This window comes from Rhipicephalus sanguineus, chromosome 5 (genome assembly GCF_013339695.2).
Source record: "Rhipicephalus sanguineus isolate Rsan-2018 chromosome 5, BIME_Rsan_1.4, whole genome shotgun sequence".
Lineage (NCBI taxonomy): Eukaryota > Metazoa > Arthropoda > Arachnida > Ixodida > Ixodidae > Rhipicephalus > Rhipicephalus sanguineus.
The window spans coordinates 190,361,369-190,376,805 of NC_051180.1; the positions used below are offsets into that span (position 1 = coordinate 190,361,369).

Consider the following 15,437-nt stretch of genomic DNA (forward strand, 5'->3'; position numbering starts at 1 on the left):
GGACGACTGGAAGCAAAAGTACTCTCAGTGAGTTGACAGTGGAATTCAGGTTGTATTATTTCGTACCTTACCGCTGAATCCATCTTCGGGATATCTTCGACGTGAAGTGTATTATCCAAAGGTCAAAGGATCGTGTGCATTCTCTGTCAACAAAATAATGTGTTAAAACCCTGAGCTATAATCCAACCCTCATGGTTCACGAGGGGCCGCTCTCCGGTCTGTTAAGAACCTGCTTGCAACTCGATCTGTGCACGCACTGATCAAGTCAGCAAGAGATCCGTGTCGTTAGAACTCAACGCCACACACAAGTTTTGTAAGAGGACAGACTTTTGGGCTAGTTGGTTCGTTACGTTCATTGAAGCCATAGTGCTCATAAGACAGGGACCACAGAAAGAGGCACGTCCTGTCCTCTTTCTGTGGTCCCTGTCTTATGAGCGCTATGGCTTGAATGAAGTTTTGTAAGGTTTGAGGCCAGTTATGACGTACAAGACTAATCGAAACAAGCGAGGCACACGAAACTACGATACCGAAAAGATCGTGCGGCCAAATTTAAGTTACGCTCGAACGTGCGCGGGCGCACCGAGTTCATCAGACGACAGTTCGCTTCTACCGGAAGTGAGTCATCTTTTCGAAAACTCGCAACGAAGTTTTTCTATATTTCAGCCTGTTTATGTAACCACAACAACTATTATACACAGTGTCAACGGGAACAAGCGCATCTGATCGAAACACCGCTCTTGATTTATGTCGGCTATTGGCCAATAAGCATGCTATGTCTCTTGCGACGTAAACGTGCAGATGCCCCGCCCACCGACGAGAGTGAGAACCGGCCTCTGAAAAGAGGGTGCCTGGGGAAACGGCAACTCCGTGCTCCGCTTGTGGCCTTTACGCGGCGCGCACGACTAATATTTGGCAGAGCAGTTCATAGCCGTGTCAGCTTTCCGCAGGATGTGTTTTTTCAACAAGCCCAAGGGGTGCTTCATGACCCCTTTAATATCCTGTGTAAATCACAGCAGTAGCTGAACACGAAATAAAAGCATGAGAGATCACAAGAAACGAACACGACCCGCACTCGCGACTCCGGTGAGCGAAAAAGCAACAGTGGTGTGGATGGATACAGACTGAGCGCTAAAACATCTATGAGATCAGCAACTTACGCGCTTCTAACTGCAAGTAAATATTGCGAAGCTTATTGGCGAACTCAGTTTCAACTCTTGAATATTCGTCATCATCATCATCAGCCTGTCTACGCCCACTGCAGGGCGAAGGCCTCTCCCATGTTCCGCCAATCAACCCGGTCCTGTGCGTGTTTACAGGAGGTTTTCAGGGCCCTAGATTGGGAAGAATTAGGGATAAGGGTTAATGGAGAGTATCTCTGTAACCTGCGATTCGCTGATGACATTGCATTGATGCGTAAAGCGGGAGACGAATTGCAGCTCATGATTACTGAACTGGATACGGAAAGTAAAGAGTAGGCCTGAAAATTAATATGCATAAAACTAAAGTAATGTGGAACAACCTTGGCAGAGAACAGCGCTTTGCGATAGGTGGCGAGACACTGGAAGTTGTAAAGGAGTGCGTCTACTTAGGACAAGTAGTAACCGCGGAGCCGAACCATGAGAGTGAAATAACTAGAAAAATAAGGATGGGATGGGGCTCATTCGGCAAGCATTATCAAATCATGAATGGTAGTGTACCAGTATCCCTCAAGAAGAAGGTATATAACAGCTGCATCTTACTAGTACATACCTACGGAGCAGAAACCTGGAGACTTAGAGGGTTCAACTTAAATTGAGGACGACGCAGCGAGCGATGGAAAGGAAAATGATAGGTGTAACCTTAAGAGACAGGAAGGGAACAAACGGGGGTTAAGGATATAATAGTTGAAATCAAGAAGAAGAAATGGACATGGGCCGGGCACGTAGCACGTCGGCAGGATAACCGGTGGTCATTAAGGGTAACTGACTGGATTCCAAGAGATGGAAAACGCATGAGGGGAAGACACAGGTGGGCAGATGAGATTAAGAAGTTCGTAGGTATAACGTGGCAGCAGAAAGCTTGACAAATAATGACGCAATATTAATACCTTATGAATTAATGTCTTCACGCGCTATTTTCTTTATCGCTACTGTAAGTGGGCCGACGCGCCTTGTCATCTGCGTTGAACGGCTGCTGTGTGCAGACGTTTCCATTATGCCCTCGCCGAATTTCTCACCCTTCAGACCTAAAGCCCCTCTACCGTCTTTACTGGGACTGGGATCCCTAGAATCCTCGCCAAGGCCCGCCGCGTGCAAGCAGCAGCGCGCTTAACTAGTCAGGCGGGCTTTGGGACAATAGGGCTCAAGTTGTCCCCGCTGACCGCGGAGACCGACAGGTGCATGACCTTTGAGAGAGGCATTTGCCGAATCTGCAATCACTGCTTCGCGTACGCTGGCTACCACGAAGCGTCGAGCCGGATTTTTCTCGTACTTCTGATGCTTTTATAATAATAATAATAGTAATAATAATAATAATAATAATAATAATAATAATAATAATAATAATAATAATTGCAGTGGCGCTACAAGCACGAAATCAACATTGAATCAATGATATTACATTTACATGGCAGAAATTCTTTGGACCCACTGAAGCAAATGCACGTGTCCGGGTGCCTATGAACCGCTGCACGCGAGTGTAATTGTGCATGTGAACACATATGTACAGGTATCCGTTTATAGTTCACAAGCATATGCGCCGCACTGCTAGTGTTGAAAGGATGTGCTTCCATGTAGTTTTGTTAAAAACGTGGCTGCTCCACGGAGGGCTGTAAACATAATGTGGAGTTTGGTTTACGCATCATGCAAGTCCCTTCCTTACTCACAAAAACGCCTCATGATAATTGCATTCGCAAGGTAATATTTAAGCCAATCCTGATGGGGCACGTATAAGTGATCCCGATCAAAAAATGACACACACAAAATAGAAGTTTTGTGAATTCGGCCGCTTACGTTAAGGGTTGGTATTATAAAATTTCAGCATTTTGAGTGTTCAGTACTTGGTCAATTAAATGTGTATGGTGTGGGGTTCAATTGCACTCTTCTTGACGTATGTCTATTAAGTATGTATCAAATGAGATTCAATTGACGCTTTCAAAGACCACGTGCAATAAATTCTTTATGAGTGTACTCATTAAATCCACGTTAAGCTGACAATCTGCACAGTCAAGAACTTTATACGCAGCCAAATGAAACGCAATATGCATTATTGCATAAGATCAGCACAACTTCAATTCTGAATGTCGGTATAAAGCGTGCAAGTTGTAGTGACATATTTTTGTTTTTGAAAATACTCCCTCAAACATTGCACTGCGCAAAGTAATATGGCAAATGCCAGCTGAAAGTAATCGCAGATATGAGTAAATAATGTTCAGAAATCTCAATAAATGAAATGTGTATGTGCGTGGTTATACTGCGCCGAGTTGCACTTATCGAAAGCCAAAGCGAACGGAGTTTGCCCTGCCTCGAGCGATCGGGCCCTGTGGTCTGTGATCATGAGGGTACGCAGCATGGTTGTGAGGGACCTTTTCCCTTAGCGACTTTTCGCCGTGAGCAATTGCCCACGGAGACGTGCTAGCGGCGCCCTTTGTTCTGTATTTTCACCCGTGGTGTGGTTAAGCCTCTTTGCTTTTCCCGCCGCCTTTGGGAGGGGGCGTGGTACGGTGTTGCCGCAGGTAATAATGTGTTGCGGATCTCGAGAGCAGTACTGTGTAATAAGGTCGAAGTCTGGGTCAGTTGGTAAATGACTCTGAGGCAAAAACCAGTCAAAAAGACGCCGGACAAGGGAAAGAAGTGACACACACAACGACTGGAATAGCAACTGTGCTTTATTAGCTGACAGCAACTCCCAGAAGAACCACGGCGCATGCGCTGTTCACGAAAAAACTATGAAGCCAAAAACTAAAAAAAAAAAAGATTCCACCACCAGAGTGACAGGAATTCGCATTCCTTCTGTAATAATGAAATGGAAGGAGTGCTGACATAATCGTCACGGAGCATGTCGATATGATATGCTTCAAGGATTTTGCGCTCCTCCTTGCCCCCACGTCTACCCAGAATCTTAGCATTGGAAAACAGCAGCGCACAAGCACAGATCCGGCAATGGCGAGGAAGATTAGCGCCATCTGACGTGTTCAAAGAATTGTGGTGCTCGCGCAGTCATTCATTGAAACATCGGCCAGTTTGGCCGATGTATACTTTTAGATGCGTACCAGCTCTTTGACTAGCCTGTGTAACGATGTCCGTCCGTCTGCACAAACGCGAGGCAACGCGCTTCCCTCGGCGCAGGTGTTGGAGCGGTGCCAAGTAGGTCACGCCGCAGCTGGGCGTTGACGTCACGCACCCCTCGCACGCTTCCCTCGCAGGTGCGCGCGTACGTCACTTTCTCCCTCACCCGCCGGAGCGCCGCAGCTGCCGGCTCCAACGCCCGCTCGCCTCTCGTATCTGCGTTTCAAACAAACGTTTACACCAGTAAACGCTACACCGAGTTTCGCTTCAAACGAATCTTCCAGCGCTCACCGCAGCACTCGCGTTAGCGCCGTTCAACCCGTGACACCACCCGTGCGCAACGCTGCTGCTTCGCATCCCATCAGCGTTCCCTTCGGTGAGATGGTCCAATTTTTTCACCTGTTCATTATGTGTGTCAGTCGTCGTGTGTGTGACTTCTTTTCCTTGTCCGGCGTCTCTTTGACTGGTTTTTGCCTCAGAGGCAGTACTGTGTACTTGCCGCGCTGCGCTCAGCGCCTTTGTCGCCTGAACGCATGTGTGCAGCGGAGCGCTATTTCACGTGAGGTGACGGCAAACACGGCCCTATGGCTCGCTAAGTCCAAACCCACGCTAGTGGCTGTACTCCTGCAAGACACGTGCACACTACAAAGTTTTACACGAGTGCACCATGCACTGTCACGTACATAGACCTTAATAGGAGTTTTAGCTTGTAACGTATACTTCTTTACGTTACCGTTACCGGATTACGTTTACCGTTTTACCGGAACTCGAGTTTTAGTAAAATTTTTTAGCTGCCCAAACGTAAACCTTTACGTACGTACGTAAACCTTTACGTTTGCGCAAACCACTAAATGATGATGACAACTGCATTTAAACTGCGTTTAAACTATATTTAATTTAGATAATATTGAGTTACGCTGCAGAAAAATCATAAGAGAGGTTTTTAGCGTGTGCAGTATCCGGGTATAAGTGAAGGGGTGTAGCCCGGGTTACCGGACGATGGTGTCGACATCTTGTGACGCTTCGTGCAACCACAATCATGAACACGTTTGTTTTCGCTTAGTGTTCTTGAGGGGGCAAAATGATTAAAAAGGCAACTCATTCGTAATTATGCCGCTGCAAGGCATTTACATTGGAAGTAGAACGCCCGATGCTTCTGCAATAACAATTTTGTGCTTGCCTGGTACACCATGGCCCCGCTAGATGGCGCCACCTATCCAACCTGTCAGCGTCTTTAGGCCTCTCACGTTTGCGGATTCGGTATTCTAGGTCGCTCTAGCCTCGGTAATCCGGCTGAAATAAGGTGATCGTAAGTGGCGCTCGCACTTCGGCTCAGTTTGACTCGGCGGTTGGAGTCTCCGCTAAGCGGATATCGCGAGTAGCCACGAACGAAGGTGGATTAGCGAGATAGGGCCGTGAATGTAAAGCCCATCTGGCGAGTAGTTTACGTTCCGCAAAAGTTTACGTTCCGTAAAGGTTCGCGCATGCGTACAAGCTAAAACTCCTTATTATCAGTGGCGTACCAACTCGTTCGCGAGTCGTTCACTCTGTCCGCCGTATATATATATATATATATATATATATATATATATATATATATATATATATATATATATATATATATATATATATATTTGATTTGAGGTGATTTTTTATATTCATAGAGCTGATCAGATGACTTGCTTTTCAAAACTTTTTGTTTTAAATCAAGGAAGAATCTGCACAAACGGATTGTGCAGGCTGGGCTGCCCTATACCGCGACAACACAGCAGTGTCCATTCTGAAGGAACACATCAGTGTTTAATAACATTTTGGATTTTGGAAATATTACCACGAAGTTTAAAAAGTACACCCAAGTCTAACCTGATCATCTGAGCAATGCATCAGCAAACTTGCCAGTTTCAGTTTGGCGTTGTAGATATGATGAGTATGAAGAACCCGCTATGACTCTAGTACCTTAAATTTTCACTTATTAAACAAAACGTGGCTGACAAAGCAAGGTACTTCGCAGAAGTCTTCAGGATAAGCCGAGTGCCAATTTCTTTGCTGTTAGAGCCCTCTAATATAAAGTCTTTCTTAAGAAGAAGACCAAGTTCAGTCGATTAATACTGAAGCAAACCACATTGAGCTGGTTGTGTATAGCTATAAAATTATAAATGACTACGAATTTATATAATAGGTGTCGTTCTTTGCCCTCCTACTTTTCCCAGCTTTGGTGGGGGCGGTGTAGTGGCCCTTTACTCCACCCCTCCGGTTTCTCCAATTAAATAGCCTACGTAAACTGTGTAAGCTCAAATTTTCCTTGAAAAAATGTGGGCGATTATAACATTAAACTACCCCGCATTGTTTCCTACCGTATAGGTCGTTAGCTGTTGATGATTGGTCGAAATTTTCTGGGTCATGCTCACAGCACCTGCTCGTAAAACGATGCAACCAATGACGCGTAAGTGATCCACCGCGTAATTACCACGTGCATGAGTGTGTAAAAAATAATAATAGTGAACTATTTTCAATACGACGTTTTGTCTGTCATTGGTTCTTCGCTATTCGTGAAAAATTTTCAATGTGCCATAAAATCGCCTCCTTGTTACGCGACGTCACAAGTCTGCGAAAACTCGCAGCGTTAAAATGAAGTGTGCACAATAAGCAGCACATTACTGTGCTGAACAATAACTCATTTTTTTTCGGAACAGCCAGAGTGTCTCTTTTTGAACATTAATTCATTTATTGATGCTGTTAGGCCTGAAGGGGGCCAATACAGGGTGGAAGGTACACATAGTTTATAGGCAAAATTTGCTACAAAATTCTAGTGATATTGTGCAGGATTTGTTGCGAACAGCAGCGAAAATATACAAAAAGAAATGACAAAAGCATACTAATGAGTACAAGCAGAGAGCAGGGTAAAATGCATCGTGTTGAAAAGCAAAGGACAAGCGTAGGCAGCATCGCGAGACTGTTCAAAGCATATACGCAGAATTAAAGTTACATGTAGCCCCGTTTGACACTTTCTTCAAATAACGTTAGCGAAGAACATGTGATAGTAGAATCGGGTAACATATTCCATTCATCGATAACACGGGGGAAGTAACTGAACCTAAAGCACTCATTACGAGAGGCAAGGGGCACGATGTACATACTATGGCGATGTCTGGAATGTTCGTGCGTGCTAAACTGAAAGAAAGCTGTATGGGAAAGTTTAAACTGATTATGCATTAACTGGAAAATAAATTTTAGTCTCTCAATCTTCGCCCTAATTTCCAAACTTTCTAGACCCGCTTGCGCACAGAGCTCAGAAGGAGAATATTGCCGACGATATTTATTAAATATAAACCTAGCGCTAAGTCGTTGCACCCTTGCTAATTTATTGCAGTTCGACTGAGTATAAGGGTCCCATACAATTTTAGAATAATCAACTGTTGGCCTAAAGTCTTGTAAGCAAGGCACTTTATATCAGGGGGACCCCGATAAAGGTTACGCCTGAGACTGTAAAGTGCCTTAGTAGCCTTCGAGCAGACATGGTCAATATGGGAATTCCATCGCAAATCAGGCGTAAACAATATTCCGAGATATTTGTGCTTATCTACACGCTTGAGCTTGACGTCGTCAATCCCGTAGTCATAATTCAGCATTTGTTTCTTTCTAGACATAAAAACTGTTTTTTCTGGGTTTAACGTCATTTGCCAGTCTTCACACCAATTACGAATTTTTTGAAGGTTGCGGTTTAAGTTAATTTGATCATGTCGAGTCTCAATTGTGCTATAAACAACACAATCATCAGCGAACAACCTAATAGGGACACTGACATCATTTGGTAGATCATTTATGAACAATAAAAATAAAAGAGGGCCCAGTACACTACCCCTGCGGAACTCCAGCATTTACTGCAACCACACTAGACTTCTTATCTTTTATTTCAACAAACTGCTGCCGAGAGGTAAGATAAGATTCAAACCATGTCGTGAGCAAATTATTTTGAAACGTGTTATCAATTTTAAATAACAATTTTGCATGGGACACCTTATCAAATACTTTCGCGAAATCCATAAATACCACGTCAGTTTGACTATGCATATTTATTGCTTTGGAAAGATCATGGACAAATTCAAGTAGTTGGGTTGTCGTTGATAAGCCTTGGCAGAATCCATGCTGATTTGGAAACAATATGTTATGGCTATCGAGATAGGCCAACAGATGTTTCTTTATGATGTGCTCCAGTAATTTTGAGCATGTGCTAATGAGCGAGATTGGACGGTAATTCTTGACTTCTAAATGAGAGCCACTTTTGTGCACAGTCGTGATTTTAGCGCACTTCCATGCAGTTGGAAATGAGCTGTTACGTACTGAAGACTGGAATATTTTAGTAAGAAAACGGGAAGCCCGTTCTGCGTATCTGTACAAGAACTCGTTGGGTGCACCATCAGGGCCAGGGCTCTTTCTCATATTCAAGTTAAGTAAAAGATTAAGAACGCCTTCCTCACTAACCTCTACATTATCAATTGGCTGCCGTGATGGTGTAGCGGGAAGATGAGGAAAGTTACCATTATCATTCGTGAAAACAGAAGCGAAAAAGGTATTAAAGTGATCAACATATTGCTGAGTAGGTTCCTCGAATAATTGGCTAGAACTTGACGGAGGGTTTATATAGCGCCAGAACTTTGAGGGGGCTTCATGCAAGAATTTTTTCAGTGTCACATTGTAAAATATATCCTTGGATTCCGTGATTAGTCGTTTCAGTTCTTGCCGCATTGATTTAATACAGGTTTTGTTTTCAGAGGTACTATTTCTCGAACAAGACTTCTGTTTTCGTTTTAGTTTTCTTTTCACATGAATAATTTCTCTAGTAATCCAAGGATTGGTTTTACGAATGCGTTTCACAACCTTGGGTATATAACAAAAACACACTTTGCAACGACATTTGAAAATAACTGCCATAATCTGTCAGTGCTACAGCCAGTATAGTAGAGGACCAGAAAATTATCAAATGATTGTTCAAGGTAGTCTAGAATGGCTACGTCGTCTGCGGCCACAAAGTTCATTACGATGCTAAACGTGTGTCTACTGGAAGTGTCGGAAGACATTGCTAGGCGCGTTACTACCATTTTGTGATCAGACAGACCCTCTACGACATCACAGCCGCTAAGAAAATGCCGCAGTTCAGCTGACAGAAATACCAAATCAAGGACCGATGACCTTGTACAGTAGAACCCCGCTGATACGTTTTTGAAGGGACCGTAGGAAATAAACGTAAGAGACGGGAAACGCAAGAGCCGAAAAACAGGAAAAACGGCAAAATATTTAGTGGTACAGAATTTTATTTCAATTCTTACGAGCAGCATGAAAATCGGCGCGCTCAGCCGCGATCTAGTCGATGGATAGAAACGTGGAGCTTAGGACGGCCTCATCCACAGAAATGTAATCAACGTATGTGATTTTTTTAACACCAACAGCTGTAGGTATGAAAGAACTAAGCACACGCAATCACGACCGGCGCGGCGAGTCCGACCGCGAACCGCACGCACGACCATGCGAGCTCCAACCAGCTCGAACTCCTCCCGTTCTCCGACAAATAACGATGATGATGAGTCTACGCCAACGCGATGGCAGAAGTGAATGCCAATCTCAAAGGCCTTGCTTTCGCAAGCAATTACGTCATACACGCCATGTTTGTGCAATACAAATCTCAAAGGCTATGCTTTTGTTAATAGTAAATGCCAATCTCGAAGGCCTTGCTTTCGCGAGCAGTTACGTCATAGACGCCATCTTTGCAATTTGAATCTCAAAGGCCATGCTTTTGTTTGCATCAGTTGAAAGATTCTGTTGCTTGCGCCTCTCATGTGGCTAATATTACGGTCAAACGAGGCCAAGCTGCGTGAAAATGCACCATGGCCGCTCTCTTTGGTAGTCACTCGGTCGGCTCCGAGCGCGCTTCGCGACGTATCATATGGGAACGGTCCGACAGTTACGACGTAACAGCGGGGTTCCCAATACATTGTATTCTATGGGAGCTATGCCGGGACCGGCGGAAAACGACGTAACAGCCGGGAAAACGCAGCAGTGAGGAACGTAACAGCGGGGTTCTACTGTAGTACCTATCCGGGTAAAATCAGTAACAATTTGCATTAGCCCGTACGAGAATACTAGTTCCAGTAGTTGCTCAGTACTTGCTACTTGCTCTGTTCCCGGAGAGTGACATAGCCAGTCTATTCCCGGTAGGTTAAGGTCACCTAGCAAAACAACGTTATCATGCGGACTAAACTTTGAATCCATAAAATCTCTTAGCTTTGTTATTGTATCCAAAAAAGAATTTGGGGCCCTGTATAGTCCTCCAATATGCACAGTTTGATTATTTAGCCTAGTCGTAATCCATAGCATTTCTATGTGAAAGTTGTCATCCAATACTGAAAATTTAATGCAATCTTTGATAAGGAAAGCGATACCGCCTCCTCTGGTTTGCCGATCATTTCTTACAATTACATAGCCTGAAGGTGTCACTTCCGAATCTTGTACATCTTTATGTAGTCATGTCTCTGTTATAATCATTATGTCTGGCTCATGCTCTAGGATCACTGCTTCTACCGCGTCAGCTTTACTCAATATGCTCCTAGCATTTAAATTAATGATCTTAAAGCATGCTGTTGGTCGTGGCTTGCGTCACTCGGATCCGGTGTGGCCTTAACTAGTAATCCTGAACCGTTTATTGCTTGCTTCATTCCAGCCATAAAGAACATTATTTACCTTTAGTTTATCGAAAATAAGTTTAGCTTTCATTCTCTTCATTCTTTCTTCCGCTGATGAAATCCATAGTTGTTTTCTGATTTCAACAAATCGCTTGGACTAACCTTCACTGATGCTGAACTGTGTACCCTTGAGTTTGGGACAGTTTGTCATGATTTTCAACTTATCCCTGAAGTCTGCTACTCTCAAAATGGCCGGACGATTCCTACCAGGAGTTTTCTTTCCCAGTCGGTGTATTCTCTCGATTGAGCTTAGCTTTGCATTAAGTATTTTGCCAAAGATTTCGTCATTCACCTTTCTCAGTAATACTGCTTCGTTCTCAGGGTCTTCTTCCTCTGTTCCGCGTATAATGAGATTGTTACGTCTAGAACGGTTCTCCAGATCCTCTATGCGTCTTGCAAGAGCAGATAATTCACCCTCATGCTCACCAATACCCGTTTCTATTGCCGTAAGGCGTTTCTGAATTTCCCCTAGCCCCCCTAGTTGTTTTTCAATGGTCTGTAGTCCAATTTTCCTATCGGCAATACAGGCATCTTATGAGGTCTGCCTTGCTTGCATTTCATTTACTTTTGCTAGTATTTCGCTCTGATTGTTCAATATTTTCTCCAGTGTTCCTTTAGTATCAGGCCCAGGATTTTGCTCGACATCACCTGACATTTTCAGCAAGAGGCATACAACTGAATAGCAATCTTTCAAACAACTGAGGGCAATTGTGGACACGGCAGCACTATCAAGCAAATTCAATTCCTATGAAAGCCATATTTTTCGTCACCAACCTGTACAAACAGAGGAACGTAAGGCGACATCGTCACGGCAAGGCTGCCGTGTCCACTGAAGCTTGAGGCGTCGGTCCTTGCTTTTATGGGCTCCATCCAGCTTGCCATCAAGGCTGCGTGGGACGTCATCGTGCTCCAAGTGGGTGCGCAGTTGTCCAGATCTACGTGGCATATCATTGAACTCGCCAGCTCCAATCTAGCTGCGCAGAGGTGGCTGTCCCTTGAAGCAAGTAGCGCACTGCCCAACCCGGCACAATCGTTCCCTGTTTCAGTGATGACGAGCCACTGCTCGGTCCAAGATGATCCATTCCACCAAAACCTGTACAAACAGAGGAACGTAGGCGACATCGTCACGGCAGTGCTGCCGTGTCCACTCTTAACATAATAAGTCAAGTCCACTTAAACATCATTTAAGAAGGCTGCCAGCCAATCACATTGGCAGCGGCTGCTTATAGCAGCGGGCGAGATGGATTCATAAGTGTATAATAGATACTTTCAGTTGTAGCCTATACCATATGATAAGTCAAGTGAAGCAGGCTAATCGGAGACTAAAGTGGGAATCTATTTTAGCTGTCCTGGCTAGGCACAACTAAAATAGTGGACACTTCTGCACACATCAACTCACAGCAGCTTGAATATGGAGCAGTGGCGATGCTCTTCGTTTGCAAAGAGAGAAACTGAATTTCCTGAAAAAGGAGAGCGTTTGATCGAGCTCTAAAACGTTTACTAGTTCTCGCCCATATTTGCGTCGCCGATTACTTAAATTTTGGGCCAGGCAGAACAAAATAAAATCATGACAGGTTGCTGTAATGTTATAGAGCCCCTGCTGAGCGATAGCCTGCTCTGCAATGCTCGAGCGCAAGACACACAAGCGTGGAATAGGCAGCCCGCACCGCAGGAAGTACTAAAGTGCGTGGTCATGACACACTGAGGACAGTCGTCACAGCAGAGTCGTAGGACAAATTTTATTACAATAATACGTTATTGCTGCGTTCAAGTAAAACTTTCCCTGACTTGTTAGTTTCCCAGTCTGCAGCCGACAATAATCACTGTCGAAAGTGGAGGGGCTCCGCCCCCCCCCCCCAACATTTCTCAGTAGGGGGGCTAGCGCCCCCCTTGCCCCCCTCCCCCCCGGTAGATTTGTCTATGCTTAATATTTTATCTTTTGTGATTGCATTGCAAAAAACAGTATCTATACTTGATACTCTAGTTGGTGCAGATAATAATTAGGCAACTTTTTTGTACAGATTGCCATATATGACAATCCGCATATAAGTCAGTGGCTGGTGCTATATATACGTTGTCCATCCCATATATGGGAGCACCTCCCCATATAAGGATCTACTTGATGTCATATATGGTGTGGCCGTGGCATATATGGCGGGATTTGACTCGTTATATGGACCAGCCGCGCCATAGATGGCTCTATTTGACTCCATATATGAATCAGTCGCGCCGTATATGGCCCTATTTACAAGTTATATGGCCCATATGCAGACATATATACTCATATATGGCCGCATATAATTTATATAAGTGCCATATATGAAATTTCTGTAAGGGGTATAAGGTTCGGTGCTGGCGACAGGTTTTCTTTTCGTCCACTTTACGTTCTTCACATTTACATCATAATTACTACAAATTACATCCCCTATACTTTCCTTGGCTTTTTGTGTGTTAGTTCCAAGTAATGTTGCATCTCACTACATGACATTCATATTAGAGCTGTGCACGGGCCGTATTTCCGAGCCCGAGCCCGGCCCGGGCCCGCTGACTTTGTCGAAGGCCCACCCGAGCCCGACGGCAAAGGGCTGTGAGCCCGCCCGGCCCGGCCCGACGTACGAAAACACAATCCCGGGCCCGGCCCGGCCCGGCCCGGCCCGGCTTTTTGAAGGTTCGCTGCGAAAACAAAACATCGTTTTCTGGTAATTTGGCATTTTATTGAGCATATCAAATATGATCAAACATAACACGACGAACAGTCTCTATTACACAGATGACAAATTACAAGTAGACGGCCTCATGCCAGCAATAATGGAGTTCGCTCGCCAAAGCCGTCACGTGTACGGGGTATGCCCATGCAAGCGTCAGCTTGCACGAAGGCGATCTACGTCGGGTCGCTCGTCGCTGTCGCGTGCATTTTCGCTCATATGGGATTTAGCTTTAAATCTAACGCGAACAGTCGCGTGGCGCCGTCGCTAGCTCAGGTGGTGTTACTTCTCTGTTTTGCAAATCAGTTCTGCGGAATCCCGCAAGGTGGCGGAAGGGTTAAGAAAGGGAAAATAGACAACCACCCGTTAGACAACCAACCATCCGCCACCTTGCGGGATTCCGCAGAACTGATTTGCAATACATGTCCAGTTGCTTCGAGTTGTCGATGAATTCGCCCTCGCGCTGCCAATTGCTAGCTTCCTGGTTAGCTCAATTGGTAGAGCGACCGCCCCGGAAAGGCGTTGGTCCCGGGTTCGATCCCCGGACCAGGACGAATTTTTCGGCAACTAAGAGGCTTTATTTCTGAGAAATCCGTATGGATTTCCTTGTGGCTTCGTGCTACAAACGGGTGGTTGTCTATTTTCTCTTTCTTACTTCTCTGTTTGTCGGAGTGCAACAGAGGCAGTGCTTTACCTGCTCCCCTTTTGTGTAAAGTAGCGAATGGAAAGGAAAAGCGGTAAAGGGCGGTCGCGGAAAATGCGATGTATGCGTGCTGGAAAGCGATTCCCGCTCATTCTCTATATTTCGGGCTTGAGTCGGGCTTTGTGCAGGGCCCGAGCCCGGCCCGATAAAACTCCAAGAGGCCCGAGGAGGTGAAAATACGTCGGCCCGCTCGAGCCCGGCCCGCGGGCCGGGTCGGGCTCGGGCTTTCGGGCTACCCGGAGCCCGTGCACACCTCTAATTCATATAGTGTTTTTTCTCGAAGCAGTTTCAAGCATTGATGTGGCTTTTTGGTAGAGCATGTGCTTGTCACGGAGAAGGTCTGGGTTCGATTCTCACTCGAACCGAAACTGTTTAGTACTTATTTTATTTGCATCTCTCTTGATTTTTCGGTCATGGAGAACGCTGATTTTTTTCGATGCAGACACCAACACTGGAGTTTTTGTGAAACGAGCTCTTAACGCTGTCACGTTAAAAAAACGTTGGGTGCAGAAAGCTTTCTGAGGGGGGTGGCAGAGGATCAATACATGGAGTGAGAAGAAAAAGGAGATCGTTTTCGCCTTCAAGGTGTCTTGGGCGAATGCATAAGGGATCCTGTTAGTTTTTTTTATTGTTTTTTCCATGCTCCCCTAGAGAGCGCTAGGAGGTTTTTGGCGCACAAACGGAATGTCCTAGCCCTATACAGCTTCTCTGTAATAGGAAAACGAAGGTTGTTATTTGATGTTGTCCTCTGTTGAACACTTTTCGGACACTTTTGCGGAAGCTCAACTTGAAGGGGATCTCGATCTTCCAGGCAACACGGCCCATGCACAAACGATAGTCTGGAAGCACTGCGAGAATGCTCTTCCTAAAGTGCAGAGAGACCTCAGAAAGAGAGAAGGGAGTGTCGGAGGAGGTTGGCTTTCTGAGGCTAGCTAAGTGAGGTCATGCTGTGCCCAGCAATTCAAGCGATCAAGAAGAAAGAAAACGACAGGCTTGCTCGGAAAGCGCAGCACAGACGCCGCGAAAG

The 15,437-nt window shown here is 45.2% G+C and overlaps 1 protein-coding gene and 1 non-coding gene across 9 annotated transcripts in view; both read left to right on the forward strand.

The window, feature by feature from the left end:
• The window catches only part of LOC119394533 (protein LMBR1L), a 583,826-nt gene that overhangs the window by 283,571 nt on the left and 284,818 nt on the right, over window positions 1-15,437 (forward strand). The gene's annotated exons all lie outside the window — the stretch shown is intronic.
• On the forward strand, window positions 14,187-14,260 carry Trnas-gga (transfer RNA serine (anticodon GGA)). The gene has a single exon. It is a non-coding gene; the product is annotated as a tRNA-Ser (tRNA).